Source organism: Saccopteryx bilineata, chromosome 6 (assembly GCF_036850765.1).
Source record: "Saccopteryx bilineata isolate mSacBil1 chromosome 6, mSacBil1_pri_phased_curated, whole genome shotgun sequence".
Lineage (NCBI taxonomy): Eukaryota > Metazoa > Chordata > Mammalia > Chiroptera > Emballonuridae > Saccopteryx > Saccopteryx bilineata.
In genome coordinates, this window is record NC_089495.1 from 57,598,861 (window position 1) to 57,620,824 (window position 21,964).

At 34.6% G+C, this 21,964-nt stretch overlaps 1 protein-coding gene and 1 pseudogene across 1 annotated transcript in view; one reads left to right on the forward strand and one right to left on the reverse strand.

Moving 5' to 3' along the window:
* The window catches only part of GPC5 (glypican 5), a 1,883,811-nt gene that overhangs the window by 514,563 nt on the left and 1,347,284 nt on the right, over positions 1-21,964 (reverse strand). The window lies entirely within an intron of this gene.
* LOC136308670 (DNA repair protein RAD51 homolog 1-like) lies at positions 16,326-17,779 on the forward strand (annotated as a pseudogene).

Sequence of the window (21,964 nt, forward strand, 5' to 3'; positions counted from 1 at the left end):
TTTTTTCTATATATTATATTTTCTCAATGAAACAAACTATAGGATAACACAAATTATAATCAGAAAGTTGATTGAGCATGAAATAAGAACAAAGTAAGCCCATTATTTAATTCAAATATTTAATGATGAAATGAATCCAACCATTCAACAGAGAATGTCAAACCAGTTCGCTCAGACAATAAATTTCCATGCTGGGTTGTACCCTTCACCAGACATTCTTGAAGGCTGTTGAGAATATTTGCCTTTTTTACTCTGATATTTCTATAATTCCATTTTATAACAGCCCTCCTCTGGTAGACATAGATTTTCTTACAGGTATTTTGCATGTTAATGTGATAAACTGTCAGTAACTAAAATTCTCTTAAATAGCAGATTATAAGACTCAATAGTGAATGCTGCTAAGGGGGGAAATGGTTATATATAGATATAATGCCATCTATCCACCTAAAACCATGGCTTTCCGAGTAATAGCAAATCTGACTAGCCTGGAGGTTACCATTCTGCTAAGAAGATTGGGAATATTTATGCTGTAGTGGTTGATATTATTTTTATAGCTTCAGTAGATAGCTAGTATATATTATTATCAGGTTCCTGAGAAGCACTTCATTTATTCATTCATGGTTTAAGTGTATTTATATTTCATCTTTCAAATTAGGGTTGCTCATTTAATTAGAAATAGCTATCGTATCTTCCATAATAGGATTTTAATTTTTGTGTTTGAATGTTTTTCAAATATTATATTACTTGATATGCTGTCCAGAAATCTCACCATCCTAGTCATGCTGTTCTGTTTGAAACTTACTTAGTATGCATCAAACACACGGTACCTATAACTAGATTTAATAATTCTGGTGTTAGACAGTACAGATTTTTAACCCCTTTTTAAATTGTATCTTCAATGTCCCAGCATGGTGTCTTATTACACAATACTTGATATACACACTTTCATTGTATATCATCTTTACCAACCCAAATATATTTTACTCATAAATGGCTTCTCAATTCTCCTGTCTTAATGTTTAAAATTTTTACTATTATAGTCACAAAGGTTTAAAAAGTCACAATTCTTGAATTCACAGGTTTATAGATATATGACAGCTCTATGTGGAAAACTACACCTCAGAAATATATCAAGTGTCAAAAAGACATATTGTCCACTATATGCCCAGCCCATTATCCTCTCTTGGACATTTTTCTCACCTGAGCCTAGATGGTCTTTTCCTCTTAAATAACCCCATTTGCTGGACACAGTCAAGGGCACAGCTGATACCTAAAACAGGCCACATGTTTTAGGAGTAATTCAATATATTAGCCCAAGCTAATCCAAATAGATGCTTCTTTTCATAAATCTGGAGCTGGAAAACTGAGAGACTGAGGCAATTAGATTCATGTCAGTGATAGAAATAAATGAAAGATCTTATAAAACTAGGTCTGGACAAATGCAATTTAAAAGTATGAGATACAGTGAAGCCAAAGGGGAAAGGTTGAAGACACTGGAGGAAACACCGCCTCTGAGAGCCCATGCAGTAAAGAGAGGCTTGCCTTAGTTCATAGCTTCTCATTTCCCCACGGATTAAAACTGTTTGGTGGCTTGGATGAAAAAAGTTCTTTTTGTCCATTGAAAGCTAAAATATTCCTGTTTCACATTAATAATACCTTTTTTTATGTGAGCTTCTTCCTTATAATAACATTGTGAGCATGTAAGTCAGGTATTATGGAACTAGAGAAATGCAACATTCAATTTTTCTTTGCTGTGTCAATGAGTGCATCATTGAGAAGGTTGCATTTTTGCTGGTTCTTAAAGAGTAAACATATATTAGTAAAGAAATAAATGGAAGAGTTCCATAAAGAGGTAAATAATAAAAATAACTGAAATACTTTCAGATTTGTTTTTTTTTTAAAGAACAAGACTGTTTTATTAAAAGCTTTCTTCAACCTGAATGTGACCGTTCTGTTACTACTTCTCCTCCGAGCGGTGCTCTGCCAGCTCACCACATCCCCACCGCATGCCTGAAGGCACAGAGCTTGAGCTAAGTGTGGTCCTGGCTGACCTGACCCGGGTGCTCCCACCAAGTTAGCTGCAGCTCCCGCACTTGTAAGGTTACTTGCTGGTCACCAGGTCTAGACATACCTGTGAATGGCCCTACACATACTCCCTTAAACCAACTCAAGAGCCAGTAGATCCGAGGCCACGGCTGTAAGAAACGGTGCCCAGCCACAGCCTAGAGCTTGCAGCTGAAGGAGGGAAAGTCTGCTTTCCTTTGCAAGGACAGTTATGAGCAGACTACTGACCATCACTCAGCTCTCTACTAAGATATTTTAGGAAACAAAATATTAGACACAGAGCCTTGATTTTTTTATCCATAGTACTTTCTCACAACACATTCTTCAAAAGCAGTGGTTTAGAATACACTGCTCAAACCAAAGATTAAACACACTTCCCCTTTTAACTGTACAGTTCATCTTATATGATCCAAAAGTGTTCTAAGAACTTTCTTTTCAAATAGCTCAGATAGGAAAATGAGATGAAATTAAAGCTTTTATAAAAGCTAGAACTCTTTAGTTGAATGGTATATACTCCTCCTTCACAAAATGCCTTCACTGCCCCACAACCTATTGTGATTTTCAACTAAAATATATCATCAAAGCATTACCTACAATAATATATTTTCAGATTTGTAAAGAAATATTTGAGCATATTAATTACTTTAGATAACTAAAGCCAATTAAATTCTTTCTAGCATTAGGCAATATGCAGGTGACTTTGTTCAAAGACCTGAAAGAAATAATGAAACACCTGATCAGGTGAGGCACAGTAGAAAGAGTGATGGCCTGGGGTGCACAGGACCAGGTTTGAAACCTCGAGGTCACTAGCTTGAACGTGGGCTCATCAACTTGAGGGTGGGGTCGCTGGCTTGAGAATGGGATCATCGACATAATACTATGGTTGCTGGTTTAAGCCCAAAGTTTGCTAGCTTTAAGGTCACTGGCTTGAGCAAGGAGTCACTGGCTCAGCTGGAGACTCCAGTCAAGGCACATATGAGAAAGTAATCAATGAACAACTAAGGAGCCACAGTGAATTGATGCTACTCATCTCTCTCCCTTCCTGTCTGTCTGTCCCTGTCTGTCTGTCCCTCTCTCTGTCTCTGTCTCTCTCACTAAAAAATAAAAATAAATTAAAATAAAAGAATAAGGAAGCAAGCTATGTGCATAACAGGAAAGAACACTCCAGTGAAAAGGAACAGAATAGAGATCTATCCACCATACATTTAACATAGGACTAATATAGAATTTAAATATATCAATAAATATTTGATAAATGTATAAATCTACTACATATTTAAAATTATAATGTGCTATTGAAAAAAAGGACTATGAAATATCAAAGTAGTGAATGTCTATTTTAGAAAAGTTCCTACTCATAGGGATTTTATACTATTTAAATATAAGGTTTTATTTATATTATAAGATATTGGTCATTCACATTGTAGTTGTTTAAAACAAAATAGCAAAATAAAATATTTTAAATTATTTAGTATTTTTTATATATCATCACATTATAAATCATCTTATAAAATTAAGAGATAAATTCTATATTTGTTATGTGGATATTTGATGGCATCTACAGTGATTTTTATGGGTTTTTCTCATCATTGAGATTGAAATAATATTGGCATTATTACTTTTGCTAAGTCCTTAGTTCATGTGTTTACAGCCAACTACTTTGTGGCAAAATAACTATTATATATTACAATGGAATACTACTCAGGCATAAAAAAGAAAAAACTCTTACCTTTTGCAACTGCATGGATGGTCTTGGAGATTATTATGCCAAGTAAATAAGCCAGTCAGAGAAAAACAGTATTATGTGATTTTATTTATATGTAAAATCTAATAAGGAAAATAAACTTACCAACAAAATAGAAATAGACTCCTAGATATGGAGAACAGAATGACAGTGTCAGAGGGGATGGCAGTTGGGAAACCAACTGAAAAAGATAAAGGGATTACATTATTTTTTAATTGGGTCACCAATTGCCAACATTTGTGGTTATCCAGATATGTAGATAGGCCACAGTTTTTATGTTCCTAAAGTGTGTTACAAGTAAAATCCCTTTAATATTTTGTAATGATTTTCTTTTTGAGTTGGTCATGTGCTTTAGTAATAGAATATCCATACATAGTTTTAAAATTACTCTGTTTTCAGCAATTCAAATATCCTTTACATACATGCCTAATATAAGTTTCTCTGAAAAGTTATATGCAGGACAGTACCAAAGACTAAGGGACCTTCTGATTTATCAAGCTTAGTCTTTTTATTTGTACATTGTAGAAAATAAAAACCTGTAGAGTCAAATAAATGGGGCAAGTTCACAATGCATAACCTAGTGGAAAGGTATTTGGATCTTTACTATAGAATAAAAAATTCAAGATGTAAAAGAAACATTTTTATATTTCAGGGACCATAAAGTAAGTAGACTTACAATTACTCTCTGTGTCAGAGTTTTGAGGGGAATTTAAATGAGGGTATTTATAAAAGTGAAACTTTAAGCATATTTTGCAATTTGGAATGGCGTTACTTAGTACTAAATCTGGTTTTCAATAACAGCAAGACAATAATTATATTAATTTAATTATAAACACCATCAAGTACTTTGTTAAAATCAATGCTTATTAAATTTGGACCTTCTCTTTATAGACCAATCTTTTACTTCAGTTAAGTTGATTGATTAAAATTATTTTTTACTAAGCTTCTATTAATTTTCAACATTTATCACCTTTATCTTATTCATTCATAGATTTTTCTTTAAATTTATTATATAATAAAATCAGACTAATCATAATAATTACCTAGATTTTCTTTAGGTCTTAATATTCTATCAGATTTCATCTACTTTTTTTCTCCATAAGTCTTCAAAATTTTTTTGTAATTAATCTATATCTGCCTAAAGCAGCACAATGCTATGTAGCAATTTGTATAGATACGTATTAGAAAATAAATTTTTTAGGAAGTAATAGAAAAAAAGAATTATGTGAAGCACATGTCCCAAGAAGTATCAAGAGGCTGTATCAACAGAATTTGACAAAATTCTGTATCAATTTATCTTAAAAACTCAACACACCTAAATATAATGAAGGCTATACATGACGAATCCATAGTTAACATCACACTCAATGGTAAAAAGCTGAAAACTTTTTCTTTAAGATCAGGAACAAGACAAGGATCACTGCTCCCACAAAAAGAAATAAAATATATCCAAATTGGAGAGAAATGGAACTGTCACTATTTGCAAATAACCTGGTACTTATATATAGAAAACCCAAAGACTCCAACAACAACAACAAAAAAACCTATTGAAACTAATAAATTCAGTAAAGTTGCAGGATATAAAAGTAATATTCATAAATCTATATAAAAATAATCAGACAATTTATTTTACAATTGCATTTAAAAGAATAAAATATCTAGAAATTTATTCAATCATGGTGGTATAAGATCTGTATCAGTAAACTATGAGACACTGAAGAAAGAAAATAAAAACAAAATAGTTAAGTGAAAAGATATTTTGTGCTCATAGATTAAAAGAATTAAAGTTGTTAAAATGGGCCCTGGCCAATTGGCTTAGTGGTAGAGCATCGGCCCGGTGTGAGGAAGCCACAAGATTGATTCCTGGCTAGGGAACATAGGAGAAGTGCCCTCTGCTTTTCCACCCTTTCCCTTCTCCTTTCTCTCTATCTCACTCTTCCCTTCCTGCAGTCAAGGGTCTATCGGAGCAAAGTTGTCCCAGGCGCTGAGGATGGCTCCATGGTTTCTGCCTCAGGCACTATAATGGCTCTGATTACAGTGGAACAATGCTCCAGAGAGGCCAAGCATTGCCCCCTGGTGGGTATGCCGGGTGGATCCCAGTCCAGCACATGTGGGAGTCTGTTTGTCTGCCTCCCACCCCACCTGCCTCACTCACACCGATTCTCATTTTTTAAAAATACAAAAAAAAGTCATTAAAATGTCCATATTACCCTAAATTATCTACATATTCAATGCAACCTTTATCAAAATGCCAATGTCATTTTTCACAGAACGAGAACAAATAAACCTCATGTGTATATGGAACTACCAAAGACTCGGAATTGCCAAAGCCATCTTAAGAAAGAAGAATAAAGTTGAAGGTGTCATGCTTCCTGATTTTAAACCATATGACAAAGCCATACTAATAAAAAAAAAGGTTGGTACTGGCACAAAAAAAAGGACACATAGACCAATGAAACAGAATAGAGGTCCCAGAAATAAACTCATGCTTATATGGTCAGTTAAACTATAACAAGGGAAGTAAAAATACACAATGCAAACATGACAGTCTCTTCCACAAGTGATTTTGGGAAAACTAAATAGATGCATAAAAAAAAGGGAATCTGAACCACTTTCTTACACCATATAAAAAATAATCTCAAAATGAATTAAACACTTAGAAGTAAGACCTAAAACCATAAAACTCCTAAAAGAAAAAAAGTTAAATTCTTTGACACTGGTCCAATAATTTTCTATATATGGCTCAACAGGCAACTGCAACAAAAGCAAACATAAACAAATGTGATGACACAAAACAAAAAAGTTTCCCACAGTAACAGAAACCATCAACAAAACAAAAAGACAACCTACTGAATGAGACGAGTTCTTTGCAAATAATGTATCAATAAGGATTGATACACAAAATATGTAAAAAAAAAACTCATCCACACTTAATAAGAAAAAAAAACTGGGTAGAGTACCTGAATAAACATTTCTCCAAAGAAGACAGATGCCTAACAGATCCATGAAACAATGTTTGACATTACTAATCAAGAAATGCGTGTTAAAATTTTAATAAGATATCACCACATACCTTTCAGAATACTGAACATACTTATTATCAGTAAGTCAACAAATAGGTGTTGGCAAGGATGTGGAGAAATTGAAATCCTTGTGCCCTGCTGGTGGGACAGTAAATTAAATTAGTGTCGCCACTATGGAAAACACTAGTGAAGATTTTTTTAAAATTAAAAATAGTGCTGCCATATAATTTAGCAATTCCACATCTGAAGAAAGTGCATTTATCTGAAGAAAATGAAAACACTAATTCAAAAAGATATATATATACCTTTATGCTAATCGCAGCATTATTTACAACAGTCAAGATATTGAAGCAAGGCGTCTTAGGTATCCATTTATAGATGAATGCACAAAGAAGATGTGTGTGAGTGTGTGTATAGATATATTCAATGGAATATTATTTACCAATAAAGAAAATTAAATCTTGCCATTCACAACAACATGAATGGACTTAGAAGGTATATGGTAAGTGAAATAAGTCGGACACAAAAAACAACATATGCTTTTACTTACATGTGCAATCTTTTAAAAAACAAAACAAAACAAAATAGACTCATAGATACAGAGAACAAACTGATGCTTGTCAGAGGCCCGGTAGGGAAGGAAATGGATGAAAAAAGGTAAAGAGGAATGAATGATGCCCTTCCAGTTATAAAATAACAAAGTCACAGGGATGTAATGTACTACGTAGAAGATATACTGAATAACATCTTAACTGTAATAACTTCACGGTAACAGATAATTTTTAGACTTATTGCAGTAATCATATTGTAAGGAACACAAATGTAGAATAACTATGTTGTACACCTGAAATGAATAGTGTATTCAAATCCACTTTAATAAATAATAGTTTTAAATACTAAACTGAGTATTATTATATACAAATGTCTATATTTGGAATAATTGCCCCTTAATTTAATGAAAAAAGCAACTGGCTTAATATCTTAAAGTTCTAGTTCTATTAAAAATAGGGATTACTTTGTAAAACTTATCAGTAAACCATTTTAACAATTAATGATTAAAAACAACTTTCTTTGTCCCTTTAAAGATTTGTAGAGCACTTACAGAATTAAGCTATGAAAGCTGTTTTGAATAGATCTTCCTCTTTGCCCACAAAATTCTGATTGTGTATCCTTGGAAATAATTATACCTCTTTTGCACAACAGCTCAGAAACAGATAAAAATGTTGATAAATTCATATTTTAATGTCCTCCAGTTTATCAGTAAGTCAATAAAAGGCTCATTTCCTAATATCATACCTAAAGAAAAAAATAAATTTAGTTATCACTGAAAATTTACCCATAAACTAAAATTTTACCTTGTAGGGAATTTCAAGTGCATAATTTTGTTCTTCACATTCATTATTCAAATATTGACTAGAAGATCAACTGTGGATGTTAATACTAAGCAGATTTTTAAAACTTCATAATAGTGAATATTTATAATAGCCAAGGTCTCAGTATCTAATAATTGAAAATTTATGTTATACTTTTTTTCTTTAAGAACATTTATCAGAAAACAGGAGGACAAACTCTCCCTCCCCAATATATAGTTGAAATTTAGATTCACTTTGTGTGTGTATGTTCCAAAATGTTTTGTTAATGTTGGGCAGTGAAAATATTCTGTATATTACAGTGATTAATATATGTCATTGTATTGTTTATCATGTAATTCATATTTTTATGACTTAATTTAGTGAGACTTAATGAGATCTTTGTCTCTAATCATATGAGCTATGAAAACGCATTTGAGTGAGGAAAATATAACCTTGGTTTATTCATACACTTTCGAGAAAACATATGATCTGGGTTTACTTACACTTATACACTTTTATATGGTGAAGGGGTCTCCATGTGTTAGATTTTCCAACTGGCTCATAATAGATACACACCAATTATTTATGAACTATGCAAATTTCATAGTCTGGGTCTTCTTATCTATAAAAAAATCTCCAATTCTACTATTATAGTAGCAGAATAAAATGTTTTATGATTTTAATAAGTATTAGAAGTGTTGAAATAGTGAGTTCAAGGAAATAAATGAGTTAGCTATACACTGTTTTGAATGATAAATAGATCGAGTTGGGGGTTCATAAAAAATACCTATGAATATAACAAAAGTTTAACTGCATATGCACATTTCCTGGCTGCTTTGATTATAATAACTTCCTCATCCTAATTATATATAGTGAGAAAAGACACAGTCACATAAAATAAAATTTAATTAATGGTGGATTAATTCATAGTTGAGTTAGTTCTCATTTGAAAAATGTGAGGTATAAGTGGTTCAGTGCAGCACACAAAAGGTGAATGACAGATTCAATAAATTCAATTAACTTTGTACTCAAGAATTTCCTAAGAAATCAGGTGAATCCCTTAGTCACAGTCAGTATCTATCATCTATCTATCTATCATCTATCTATCTATCTATCTATCTATCTATCATCTATCTATCATCTATCATCTATCATCTATCTATCATCTATCTATCTATCTATATCTATCTATATCTATCTATCTATCTATCATCTATCTATCTATCATCTATCTATCTATCATCTATCATCTATCATCTATCTATCATCTATCTATCTATCATCATCTATCTATATCTATCTATCTATCATCTATCTATCTATCTATCTATCTATCTATCTATCTATCTATCTATCTCTATCTAATCATCTATCTATCATTTACCTGAATCCCACCTGTTCTGACACCTGGAAGGCTACCCTAGAAAGAGCAGTAAATGTGAATCAATTCTAAGAACACTAGAGAAGGTCAATCATTTTCTTTGCAACTGGTTGTTGCAAACTTCCCATTAAATGTGAGATCATGGAGTACATGTAAATGCAGAGGTTTTCCTGTTTGTTTTTCAAAATGTTGAAAACATTGGATAAATACTTCAAAGACAGATGAAAGTCTAGAGATTTTAAACACTAGCTTATTACTAATTTTTATATCTATAATCAGTTGTCATAAATATCATCAGTATTATGAACTTCAAATATTTTTATAAGTACAAGGAAATTCTTGAAAATAATTCAGTGTTTTTTATTAAAATTTTCTTCACCTGACTTTATAGACCCAGTCCTCATGTTTAAAAAATGATTTTAAAAATGTTAATTACATACAATTTTGAATATAAGAATTGAAAAAAATTGAATATTAAAAAGAAAATGTCTTTACATTAAAATACACATTTAAAGTAAACTATCTGTGTTGTACCTTTAAAGTACAACTGGAATGAATTGTTGAAATTATCATCCTTGGGGATAATTTATTTATCCCTATATAAGTATCTTTGTTGGAACAGTTTAGGGACAATGTTGGCTTAGTGAAAAAAAATATTGAAGTCAGATGATGGGGTTTAATTTCTAGTTTCATCACCATAAGACATTGAAAAAGACACTGAATTTAGCCTTTAATTTTTTTCTGTAAATTAAGAATAATAAAGTCTCTTGTTTCCTAGTTTTTGATTGATTATTTACTTATTAATTCAGCACATTAGAATAACTTGCTAATGTACTTATGTTAGTAATTTCTTTTGCAGAAATTATTAGCTCCATTAATGACCTCTTTATCATTTAGCAAAATGATATAAAAACAGCAATACTGAGACAATGTGCAATTTTTCTATTAACATTTGGATTATGCCCTTGCAGTTTATTGACAGAAATCTACATGCTCTTCTCTCTCATTAGAAAAATAAATAAATATTATATAATAACAAAACAATATCTCTAGAATGCTTCAACATGCTCATTTGTTTCAAGTTGCTTTTATAGTATTTATTGCACAGTTAGGATGAGTACATATTTTTAAATGGTTTTAAGCTAGTTATTTAGCCTTTAAATCCTTGAATCTCAACCAGTAACATTTCAGAAGTCTATACAATTTGTAGTTATTTTGCCTTAAATTTTGATAAACTTAATAGAATAAAAATGCATTGACAAAATTGAGTATGAGAATATAGCACAGTAGTTCTATATTAAAGTAGGAATTTTGAATTGTAGCTACAGTTATCAATTGATTTGAATATAATAAAAAACTCTTGACACAAGAAACAATGTTAGGGAATCATTAGAGTGGTTTTATGCAAGGCATGACTTTATTTTTCCAGAAAAGAACAAGCAGAGCTATGCTCCTGGACCTTGGGAAAAAAATCTCAAAAACTGGATAAAAGTTGGATGGGAGAGAAGCATAAAGAGAGCCTCTGTTTGCCTTATGAATCTATCGTGATAAAGACATTTCAAATGAACACAGTTAACTAAAAATGAACTTTTAATTGACTTTGAGATGCTTAGAGAATTGTTAAGAGCTTCCAACTGATATTAAGAAGAGCTTTTTGGTTTTCACTTTAATTTAATCCATTTAAAAACAGAAAGAAGATTGCCAGGGGTGGGGTTAGGGCAGATGAAGGAGGGTATAAAGGGAATAAATGGTGAAGGACAGAGACGTGACCTGCAGCAGTGAACACAGAGTACAGTGTACTGAAGTTATGTTATAGAATTGTGCTTCTGAAACCTGTATAGATTTGTTAAACAGTGTCACACCAATAAGTTTGATAAAAAGAAAAACATAAACAACAAAAGAAGCTGCAAGCTTAATCAAATAAAAAAAAAAAAAAACCACACCAAACACACAAAACATTATGCTTTAATATTCTTGGAAATGATACTGTCAATTTTAAGCTGCAAAGGTAGTCAAGATCATGAAGAAAAAAGTATGTATGACCATTATATTGTATAAAATTAATATGGCCCCCAAATATCTCAGCAACCAGCATGTTCTGAATCTGATGTATGCTCAAACTCAAATTTTGATTGCTAGGCTGAAAAGAAAATTTGTAGGTAACTTTGTATTTACAGGTCTGTTATTGTTATTATTAAATAATCACAGTAGGTGATAATTAGTGATTTTTTGAAAAAAATTGTCTCAGCTCCCCACTATTAATGAAATGATGGCTGATGTTAATACAGAAGAGGTTGAATACAGTACTGGTTACTTCAAATTCTAGTTAGAATTCTACATAGTTCAATGATTATGCTCACCAACTGTTTTCCGCTTAACACATTACTAAGCTAACTACAACTTTCTAAGAAAAGGGGATCAACTAGTTCAACTGCTTTCAAAATGGGGCCTTCTGATGGATTACTAAAAACAATTACATATGGTTAAGAATTCTTCCTTTTAGCAAACAGGGATCTTTCAGATAGTTCTTCCTGCTAACGTAAGTAGCCTGACATAGGAAACTTAGCAAGTGTTTATTTTAAGCCATTTACCTCAAGACAAATGAGAAGAAGAGTATTCAACAAAAGCTCTGTGCTTTTTATATATAATGATGTAATGTTTTCTTAATGCACACGTTCTTTACTTCAATTTATGCAGATAATTAAAGGCAAACTGTTGGTGACTCTAGGAAAATTCACCAAAAGTTATTCTTTACTTTTAATTATTTTGAATTACTGTAAGAATAATATAATAAAATGACTTCCAGAAACCTTGCAAATTTAATATGGATTATATATAATATTTTTCTTATGTATTATTGTTTCAAATTTCTCTTTTGAATTTTAATTTTACCATTCAAAAGTTGAGCAAAATATTTGCAAGACAGTAGAATAATTATGTGAAATAAATATATGGGATCCATTATGTCTATCATTATATATTTCTTACAAATTTATATCATTTATGAAATAATAAATTTAAAATTGAATGTCAGTTTTCATATTCTTGGATATTATATCACATTGGTTGAACTGAAGTAAATTAATCAATGAAAGGATGTTCAAAAAGAATATGCTGCTTTAATTTCCATTATAATAATATGCAATCCTTTTAAATAACTCATCATTTATTTAATATATATCTACATGGGATAGGTAATAATGTTATCTACTTAGAGCATATAAAATTTTCATTTTATCTTAAAAGAACTTACGGTATTATAGAAAAAGTCAAGTTATGTTTTTTTTTTCTTTTAATTTCCATATAAGCAATAATTCTTTAGAAGGGTGGGTAATTGGTCCTGACCAGTTGGCTCAGTAATAGAACATTGGCCTGGCATGTGGATGTGCTGGTTTGGATTATTGGTCAGGGTACACAGGAGAGGTGACTATTTGCTTCTCTACCCCATCACCTCCTCTTCTTTTCTCTCTCTCTCTTCTTCTGCCACAGTCGTCACTCTATTGGTTTGAGCATGTTGGCCCCCAACACTGATTATGTCTCCGTGGTGCCTATATCTCAGGCACTAAAAATAGCTTGGTTGTAAGCATGGCCTCAGGTGGCAGAACATCTTGCCCAAGATGGGAGTTGCTGGGTGGATCCCAGTTGGGATGCATGTATGAGTCTGTCTCTCTATCTCTTCTCCTTTCACTTGGAAAAGAAGAAAAAGAAAAAAAGAAGAAAAAGAAGGAAAAAGAAGGTTTGGCAAGAATTACAAAACAAAACAAGTTGCAGCAAGTATGTAAATTTTGGTCAGTAGAAGAGTCTATTGTGCAAATCTGTGACAGAAGCAAAAATATTTCATTAATAAATCACATTATAAGGTATTTTGAATCAGAGCCAAAGACCTCTATCTGCCCCTGAATATAAATAAAATTTTTCATGTCCTAGGAAAAAAATTTAGTCACCTTATCACTTATTCCACACCCCAAGAGACAAAATCTCTCTCTCTCTCTCTCTCTCTCTCTCTTTTGCTTTTAATAAACTGTATAAGATAGTACCAACAATATTTGTCAAGCATTTTAGGCCCAAAATGGAGAAAGATGATTCAGGAATAATCTCATTATTTTGGACATGATTCAATTAACCAAATTACATAAAATGTATTCCTAAACTATTATTAGCAGAATAACTGCAGTATAAAACAAACTGCCATAGGAAATACATAGTTGAGTGCATTGTAAAGTTCAAAAGGAAGGAGAGATAACTATCCTTTGCAGGGAAAAAGAAAGTTTGATGACATTTTGGTTAGATCTTTAAAAAACACTAAAATTTGGGCACATGAAAAGAGGAAGGGAGATGCTAGGATAAAGAAATAATAGCAAAAGAATAACATTCAGAAAACAGAGTTTTACAACATGCCATGGTTAGTATTAAGTGGCATGAATTTGTACAAACAACGGGATATAAGGATGTTAGAATAGTAAGTAAATCAATAAATACAGAATATTTACAATACATATTTGCTAAATATATATGAGATTTTTTTTTTTCATTGTTGTTCTTCCTATTTAATTCTCTCAAATGGAAGAAGAAGGCTTTTTAGATACTTTGGAACTTTTTTTAAAATAAAATTTATATTGGACATGATGTTAATTGACATTTGTGCTGCTTTATGCTTTACCTCATTTAGAGTTTGGAATCACATTGATAGATTGTTTAACAACCAGTTCTGCCACTCTATTCCTTTTTAAAATGGACTTTGTAGTAGGAGGCAATTCGTGAAGAAACATAGAAAGCTATGGTATATTCCAAAAGCTAGGACTGACTGCAAGTTGGAATTTCTTTTTCTAAATGCAGCCAATACCTGACCACACACTGAGTTATGAAAGCCAAGAGTATGTCAATCACAAATAATTCTGCATGGTCAACTGGAGGTAAGCTGCTATGCAAGATGCCCTTGGCAAAAGAAAGCACACAATTTGATTATTGCACTAAATAACTTAGTTTCATAGTTGAAGAAATGAGACACAGGCACAAAGTCAAACAATAATGAAAGATAAAACATGCTTAGGTAAATATATGATAGATATGGGTAGGTCTGAAGAAGGAGTAGATTCTATCCTGGGACATCTGCCTGTCCTGGGTCTCCAGATAATAACTCACTTCGGACAAAAGTATGTTCATTATTGCAAAATGCTTAATGGAAAATAAACATGTTTCTTTCTTCCTAGAACCATATAAATTAGTATGACAATACTGTTTATAATTAGCAGAAAAACAGAGTACTGTTGCAGGTTCTTATTTTGAATGTATATGTTGGAGGGTGAAGTGACTGGGGGTGTTTTAAGCAGAGAAAGAAGTAACTGAGATTAAATTTGAAAAAAAATGTCTGGAATGAGTATATTGTGGAAAATGATGTTCAAGATCTTTTCTAGATCTGATTTCTATAGTAGGACTAACAGAGGATAATGTAGATAAAGTCATACAGTCATAATATAGGCTGTGTTCCAACTGCACTTAACAAGGCTTTGCACTATTACACTTAATCATAGTTTTTATTGTAATTATTTTTAAAGGTCTACATTTTAACTCACTATATTATGTCATTTTTAGAGTAGGTACTGAAATTTATTCATCTCCCTAATCTAGGCTCTGGCCCTACACTTGGCATATAATTGCATATATGATACATAAACATTTAATCACACATATAAATAAATATATTTACATACTTAACATATGTATATATGATAATCAACAAATGTTTAGGAAAGAAATAAACAGAGATGTGGAGCCCAACAATGGAGAATATTGAAGGTGATCTGACAGGTCCTAAAGCTTGGTGAAGAGGTTTTTGAGTGAAGGTTTAGCCTAACAAAAACTCTCATTTAGGGAGATAAAACTGGAAGTACTATAAAACACATCTTGGAGAAGGGGGTAAAAAAGAGGTAGAAGTATGATAGGACCTACTAAAAGAGAATAAGAGGGAAAGGAGGAAGATCTAGGTTAGGATGCAGATGTAGGGGAGAGCAGGAGAGATTTTAGTGATAAAAGCAACTAGATTTAGTAATTATGTGGTGAAGCAAAAGATGACTTCAAAATTTTACTTTGTAGAACTGCAACTGTAATATACCATTAACAGAAATGGGAAGAAGCATTTTTATTGGATGAACTGATAGTTTTACTTTTGGACATATGAAATTTGAGGAATAGTTGATATAGTTAGGTGGAATGTTAACCAGTATAGTTGAAAATTCCAAAGAAATAATATTAGAGTAAAAAAACACACAGCTGTGATAAAGAGCATTACTCTAGACATCTGGGTGAAAAAAAAGAGTTTGGCAGAAAAAGAATAATGATATTCAAGGTGTCTCTGGATGGCTTCTGTTTAAAACAAACTGAGTGGGGACCGGAGGAGGGAGGGGCACATTACGTTGACGAGAGCGTGACCCTGCGGAGAGAGGTTGGCGGAGTTTATGAAAAATCATGGGGCAGAACGCTGGCTACAGGTGGAGACTTGAAGCCTGAGGGGAGCTGAGGCACGCCTCCGAGGCGCCCTCCCAGGATCATAGTTGGGAGCTGAAACTCGCTTGGGTCATGTGCAGACAGAGCAAAGGAGTAGAGAAGTGGGGCGCAAGCAGAGCGTCTGGAGTTCGTCCAGAGTCGGGCGCGTGCCTGCCAGTGGATGGAGCTCAGAGCACGCAGCTGGCCGGAGCAGTGGTGCTGCAGGCCCAGTGTTCTGCCTGATGACATCTGTATTTTTCGGTATTGAACATTGAGTAATGGCTATGCAGATGCAGCTTGAAGCAAATGCAGATACTTCAGTGGAAGAAGACAGCTTTGGCCCACAACCTGTTTCACGATTAGAGCAGACCAAGTGACGCCTTGCTCAAGTCAGCGACCTTGGGTTCAAGCTGGTGGATCTCGGGGTTTCGAACCTGGGTCCTCTGCTTCCCAGTCCAATGCTCTATCCACTGCACCACTGCCTGGTCAGCAATGTGGCATAAATGCCAGTGATGTGAAGAAATTGGAAGAAGCTGAATTCCATACTGTGGAGGCTGTTGCCTATGCACCGAAGAAGGAGCTAATAAATATTAAGGGGATTAGTGAAGCCAAAGCTGATAAAATTCTTACTGAGGCAGCTAAATTAGTTCCGATGGGTTTACCACTGCTACGAGTTCCACCAAAGGCTATCAGAGATCATACAGACCACAACCGGCTCCAAAGAGCTTAACAAACTACTTCAAGGAGGAATTGAAACTGGATCCATCACAGAAATGTTTGAAGAATTCCGAACTGGAAAGACCCAAATCTGTCGTACACTGGCTGTAACTTGCCAGCTTCCCATTGACCAGGGTGGAGGTGAAGGAACGGCCATGTATATTGACACCGAGGGTACCTTTAGGCCAGAACGCCTGCTGGCAGTGGCTGAGAGATATGGCCTCTCTGGCAGTGATGTCCTAGATAATGTATCATATGCTCGTGGCTTCAACACAGACCACCAGACCCAGCTTCTTTATCAAGCATCAGCTATGATGGTAGAGTCCAGGTATGCACTGCTAATTGTAGACCAGGGGTCCCCAAACTTTTTAAACAGGGGGCCAGTTCACTGTCCCTCAGACCGTTGGAGGGCCGGACTATAAAAAAAAACTATGAACAAATCCCTATGCACACTGCACATATCTTATTTTAAAGTAAAAAAATAAAATGGGAACAAATACAATATTTAAAATAAAGAACAAGTAAATTTAAGTCAATAAACTGACCAGTATTTCAATGGGAACTATGGGCCTGCTTTTGGCTAATGAGATGGTCAATGTGCTCCTCTCACTGACCACCAATGAAAGAAGTGCCCCTTCCGGAAGTGCAGCGGGGGCGGGATAAATGGCCTCAGGGGTCACATGCGGCCGCAGGCTGTAGTTTGGGGACCCCTGTACAGTGCCACTGCCCTCTACAGAACAGACTATTCTGGTGGAGGTGAACTTTCAGCCAGGCAGATGCACTTGGCCAGATTTCTGCGGATGCTTCTGCGACTTGCTGATGAGTTTGGTGTAGCAGTGGTCATTACCAATCAGGTGGTAGCCCAAGTGGATGGAGCAGCCATGTTTGCTGCAGATCCAAAAAATCCTATTGGAGGAAATATCATTGATCATGCCTCAACCACCAGACTGTACCTGTGAAAAGCAAGAGGGGAAACCAGAATCTGTAAAATCTACGACTCTCCCTGTCTTCCTGAAGCTGAAACTATGTTTGCCATCAATGCGGATGTTGTAGGAGATGCCAAAGACCGAATCATTGGGTTCTTTCTCGTGATAAGCCTAAGTGCTGCAGCCTAATGAAGACTGCTTACTCCCTGGAGTTCATTGGAGGCCTCTTTCTGTTGTGACTGCCAAAAAAAAAGGGGGGGGGGGACAGGAAAACAGCCATTGTATCAGCTTTTCTGGTGGTATAAACAGGAGACAGGTCAGTAGTCACAAACCGATCTGAAATGTTTATTCCTTCCCTACAGAGTGTATTAATCTCTATGTGAATTCTTTGGTTTTGGGGGGATGGTGTATGAAATACCTTTGACGTAGTACCTTGAGTGACTTGGGACATCTTGTATCTCCAGAACTAAAGCTAAGGAGACCAGACTCCTCTTACTGTCTGAATAATGTTGAAAAGAATGTCTGAGCTATGTGGCAAAGGGAATGGGTCTCTTGGCAGGTTCTTTTTCTCTGTCAATCAGACAGAAGTTTTTAAGTTTGTATGCCTGAATTTTCTTCTGTAGAAATGTTTTAGTTAAGGAGGGCTGAGCAGAACTGCTGGCCACCAGCCTTTTACGATTCACTTGCATGGGTTTTTTTTACTGCTAAGAGCAATTCAAGATAATTCTGAAATCTTAAGCATTTCAGAGGCTAAACGTAAATTGGTTCATTGTGGGGCTGCTAATAAAGTAGTTATTTGTAGCAACTGGTGTTTATAGGAGTTATTCTGGTACAAACTAAGTATTTCAAGATAGGGCCTTTCTATCTTTTTGCCACTGGGTATGTATGATCAGTTTCTATTACTTTAAATTGAAATTTTAAAAGGGAGTCCTACATTCAGATGATTGAACTTCTTGTCCTTCAACCTAATAGACTATAAAAAAGACTACCATGGCTATCCTACGGCCTTTGTTTTTATTCTGCAAGTTCCATGTTGTAGAAGTCTAATGCTTCCCTGGATTATTCTACTTTAGGGGTTTGAAATACTCTTCCCCTTCAAACTGCTCAGGATGAGTTTTAAACTGCTCTTACAATTTCAAAGGGCTTCTCAGTATTGGGAATAAAGGCAATGAAAATCTAAAAAAAAACAAACAAACTGAGTGGAATTATTTCAGAAAATAAATTATTCATAGGTTGCAACTGGTTATAATTTTTGCATCAGGCCAACTCTTTAGGACTCTAAAGGAAAACTTGACAAAATAAAACATGATGCTGATCTGAAATTCGTTTTCAGGACAGAGCTCACATTTGAGATCTCCCATCTCCCTGCCCTCAGTTTTTGTTCCAGTATTAACAATTAGATGGCTGTGGTCAGTTGGCTCTGTGGATTGTGTCTGCCCTGCGTGTGGATGTCCCAGGTTCAATCCTCATCGGACATACATGAGAAGTGACCCTCTGCTTCTCTTCCCCTCCCTCTCCCTCTTCTCTCTCTTTCCCTTGCTCACAGCCAGTGGCTCCTTTGGTTTGAGTGTTGGCCCTGGGTGCTGACAATAGCTCAATTGATTCGAACATTGGTTCCAGACAGGAGTTGCCAGGTGGGCCCCAGTTGGGGCACATGTGGGAGTATGTCTATCTCCCTTCCTGTCATTTAAAAAAAATTAAAAATTAATAAAATAACAATTAGGTGAGATGGTATTTTTATCAGATATCTATTATTGTATTTACATATACTGCAGAATGGTATCAGGATAATAACTTTAAACTATCTAAGAAATATATATGCAATTTATGTGTATAAATTTCATTAGAAAATCACTGACTTTTCTTGGCTCCATGAGAGAAATGAGTTTGCAGGGAAATCACCCCCATGAAGTTTGGAGAGACAAGCAAATTCAGAGTCCCAGCTGAGAGCTGCATATCTGGAGCAGGAGCTGCTGGAACATAAAATCATAGAAATACATATAAGGTAATTTTAACAAATTGCTGGAGGTTGAATGAAGACTAGCATGACCGTGAGAAACTTCTAGGTGCCTCAGTCTTAGGGGAAACCCATTCACGTGTGGGTTTCATTTCCAGGAACATCACCAGATTTTCATTAAAGAAGAATGATTCACTCTTGGCACAAACAGAAGAGGGAGAATATTCATTATGTAAAATGCCCAGCCTGATCAGGCGGTGGCACAATGGATAGAATGTCAGCATGGGATGAAAAAGACCCAGGTTTGAAATCCTGAGGCTTATCCGGCTTGAGCGCAGGCTCATTGGCTTGGCATGAGCCAAGAGTGGAACCACTACATGGCCCCATGATTGCTGGCTTGAGCCCAAAAATTGTTGGCTTGAAGCCCAGGGTTGCTGGCTTGAGCCCAAGGTCACTGGCTTGAGCAAGGGGTCTCTTGCTCTGCTGTAACTCCCGGATCAAGTCACCTATGAGAAAGCAATCAATAAACAACTAACGTGCGGCAACGAATAATTGATACTTCTCATCTCTCTCCCTTCCTGTCTGTTTGTCCCTATCTGTCCTTCTCTCTGTCTAGAAAGAAAGAAAGAAAGGAAGGAAGGAAGGAAGGAAGGAAGGAAGGAAGGAAGGAAGGAAGGAAGAAAGAAAGAAAGAAAGAAAGAAAGAAAGAAAGAAAAAAAAAAAGAAAGAAAGAAAGAAGAAAGAAAGAAAGAAAGAAAGAAGAAATAAAGAAAGAAGAAAGAAAGAAAGAAAGAAAGAAAGAAAAAAAGAAAAAGAAAGAAAGAACATTCTTTATAACAAAGGCCTACTCTCCAGGGGAAAAGACTTTACAATAATAGCCTTATCTCAGCTTAGAGAAAGACATGGCTCACACTAGACTATTCTAGCCTTCCTGTCTTACCAAAGGGAGTTAGGGAGGTATGTGAAATTGACATAAAAACCACAGTTCAGAGACCTAAGCCCACTAAAAGACTGAGATTTGGTCATAAGATTATAGAATACTTGTCTCCCTCAAATTTTACCACCACATCAATAAAACATTAGTATCATAACAGTGGATTACAGATGAAAGAGTAACAAGGCAGACTATTTCTCTCATAGAATAGCCCAATATCGCCTGACCTATGGTGGCGCAGTGGGTAAAGCATCAACCTGGAACGCTGAGGTCGCCAGTTTAAAACCCTGAGCTTGCCTGGTCAAGGCACATATGGGAGTTGATGCTTCCTGCTCCTTCCCTGCCCGTCTCTCTCTCTCTCTCTCTCTCTCTCTCTCTCTCTCTCTCTCTTTCCATATCCAAAATGAATTAAAATATATTTAAAAAAGAAAAGCCCAATATTAAGTAGGGAGGCAAAAACAATAACACTAAATCAATATGAAACTTGATACTTGAAACTGTGCAAACACTCAAACCTAACTCTTTGCCAGATTAACATAAATTTTCAGACTTAAATCCTAGTAGTTCTTACTACTCAATACAACAGGTTTAGCTTTCAACAACAACAACAATTACATAGCATATCAAAGGCTAGATAAAATTCAGTCTAAAGGGTCACATTAACTATCAAAACCAGATTCAGAAATGACACAGATGTTGACATGATCAGATAGGGGATTTAAAATAATTATGGCTAGTATGTTGATGGCTCTAATGAAAGAAGCAGACGACATGCAAGGATAGATAGGTAATGAACCAAATAGGTGGAATCTCTAAGAAAGAATAAAAAGTAAATTCTAGAAATCAAAAGCACTGTAACAGAAATAAAGAATGCTTTTCATGGCTTTACCAGTAGAAGCAGCTGAAGAATCAGGAGCTTAAGCCAAAAGAAATTTCTCAAACTAAAATGGAAACAGAGGCCATGGCTAGGTAGCTCAGTTCATCAAAATATTATCCCGACATGCTGAGTTGTGGGTTTCATCTTCAGTCAGGGCACATACAAGAATCAGCCAATTATGACATGAATAAGTATAACAACAAATTGATCTCTCTCTCTCTTCCCCCCACTTCATCTCTCTCCAACAATTAATAAATTCAAAGGAAAACCTATAATGCAAACAGACAAATGAATTTTTTAAAAACAGGATACATGTAAGAACTGTGGACTGTGGTATAACATGTATAACTGGATTGCAGGAAGCAATAAAAACAACAAAACAAAAGTCAGAATGCTGAACATTTTTCAAAATTAATTTCAGACACCAATAGCAAGTTCAGAGAATACCAAACAGGATAGACATCAAAAACAAAGAAACAAATAGAAGTAAAAATTATTATATTTAG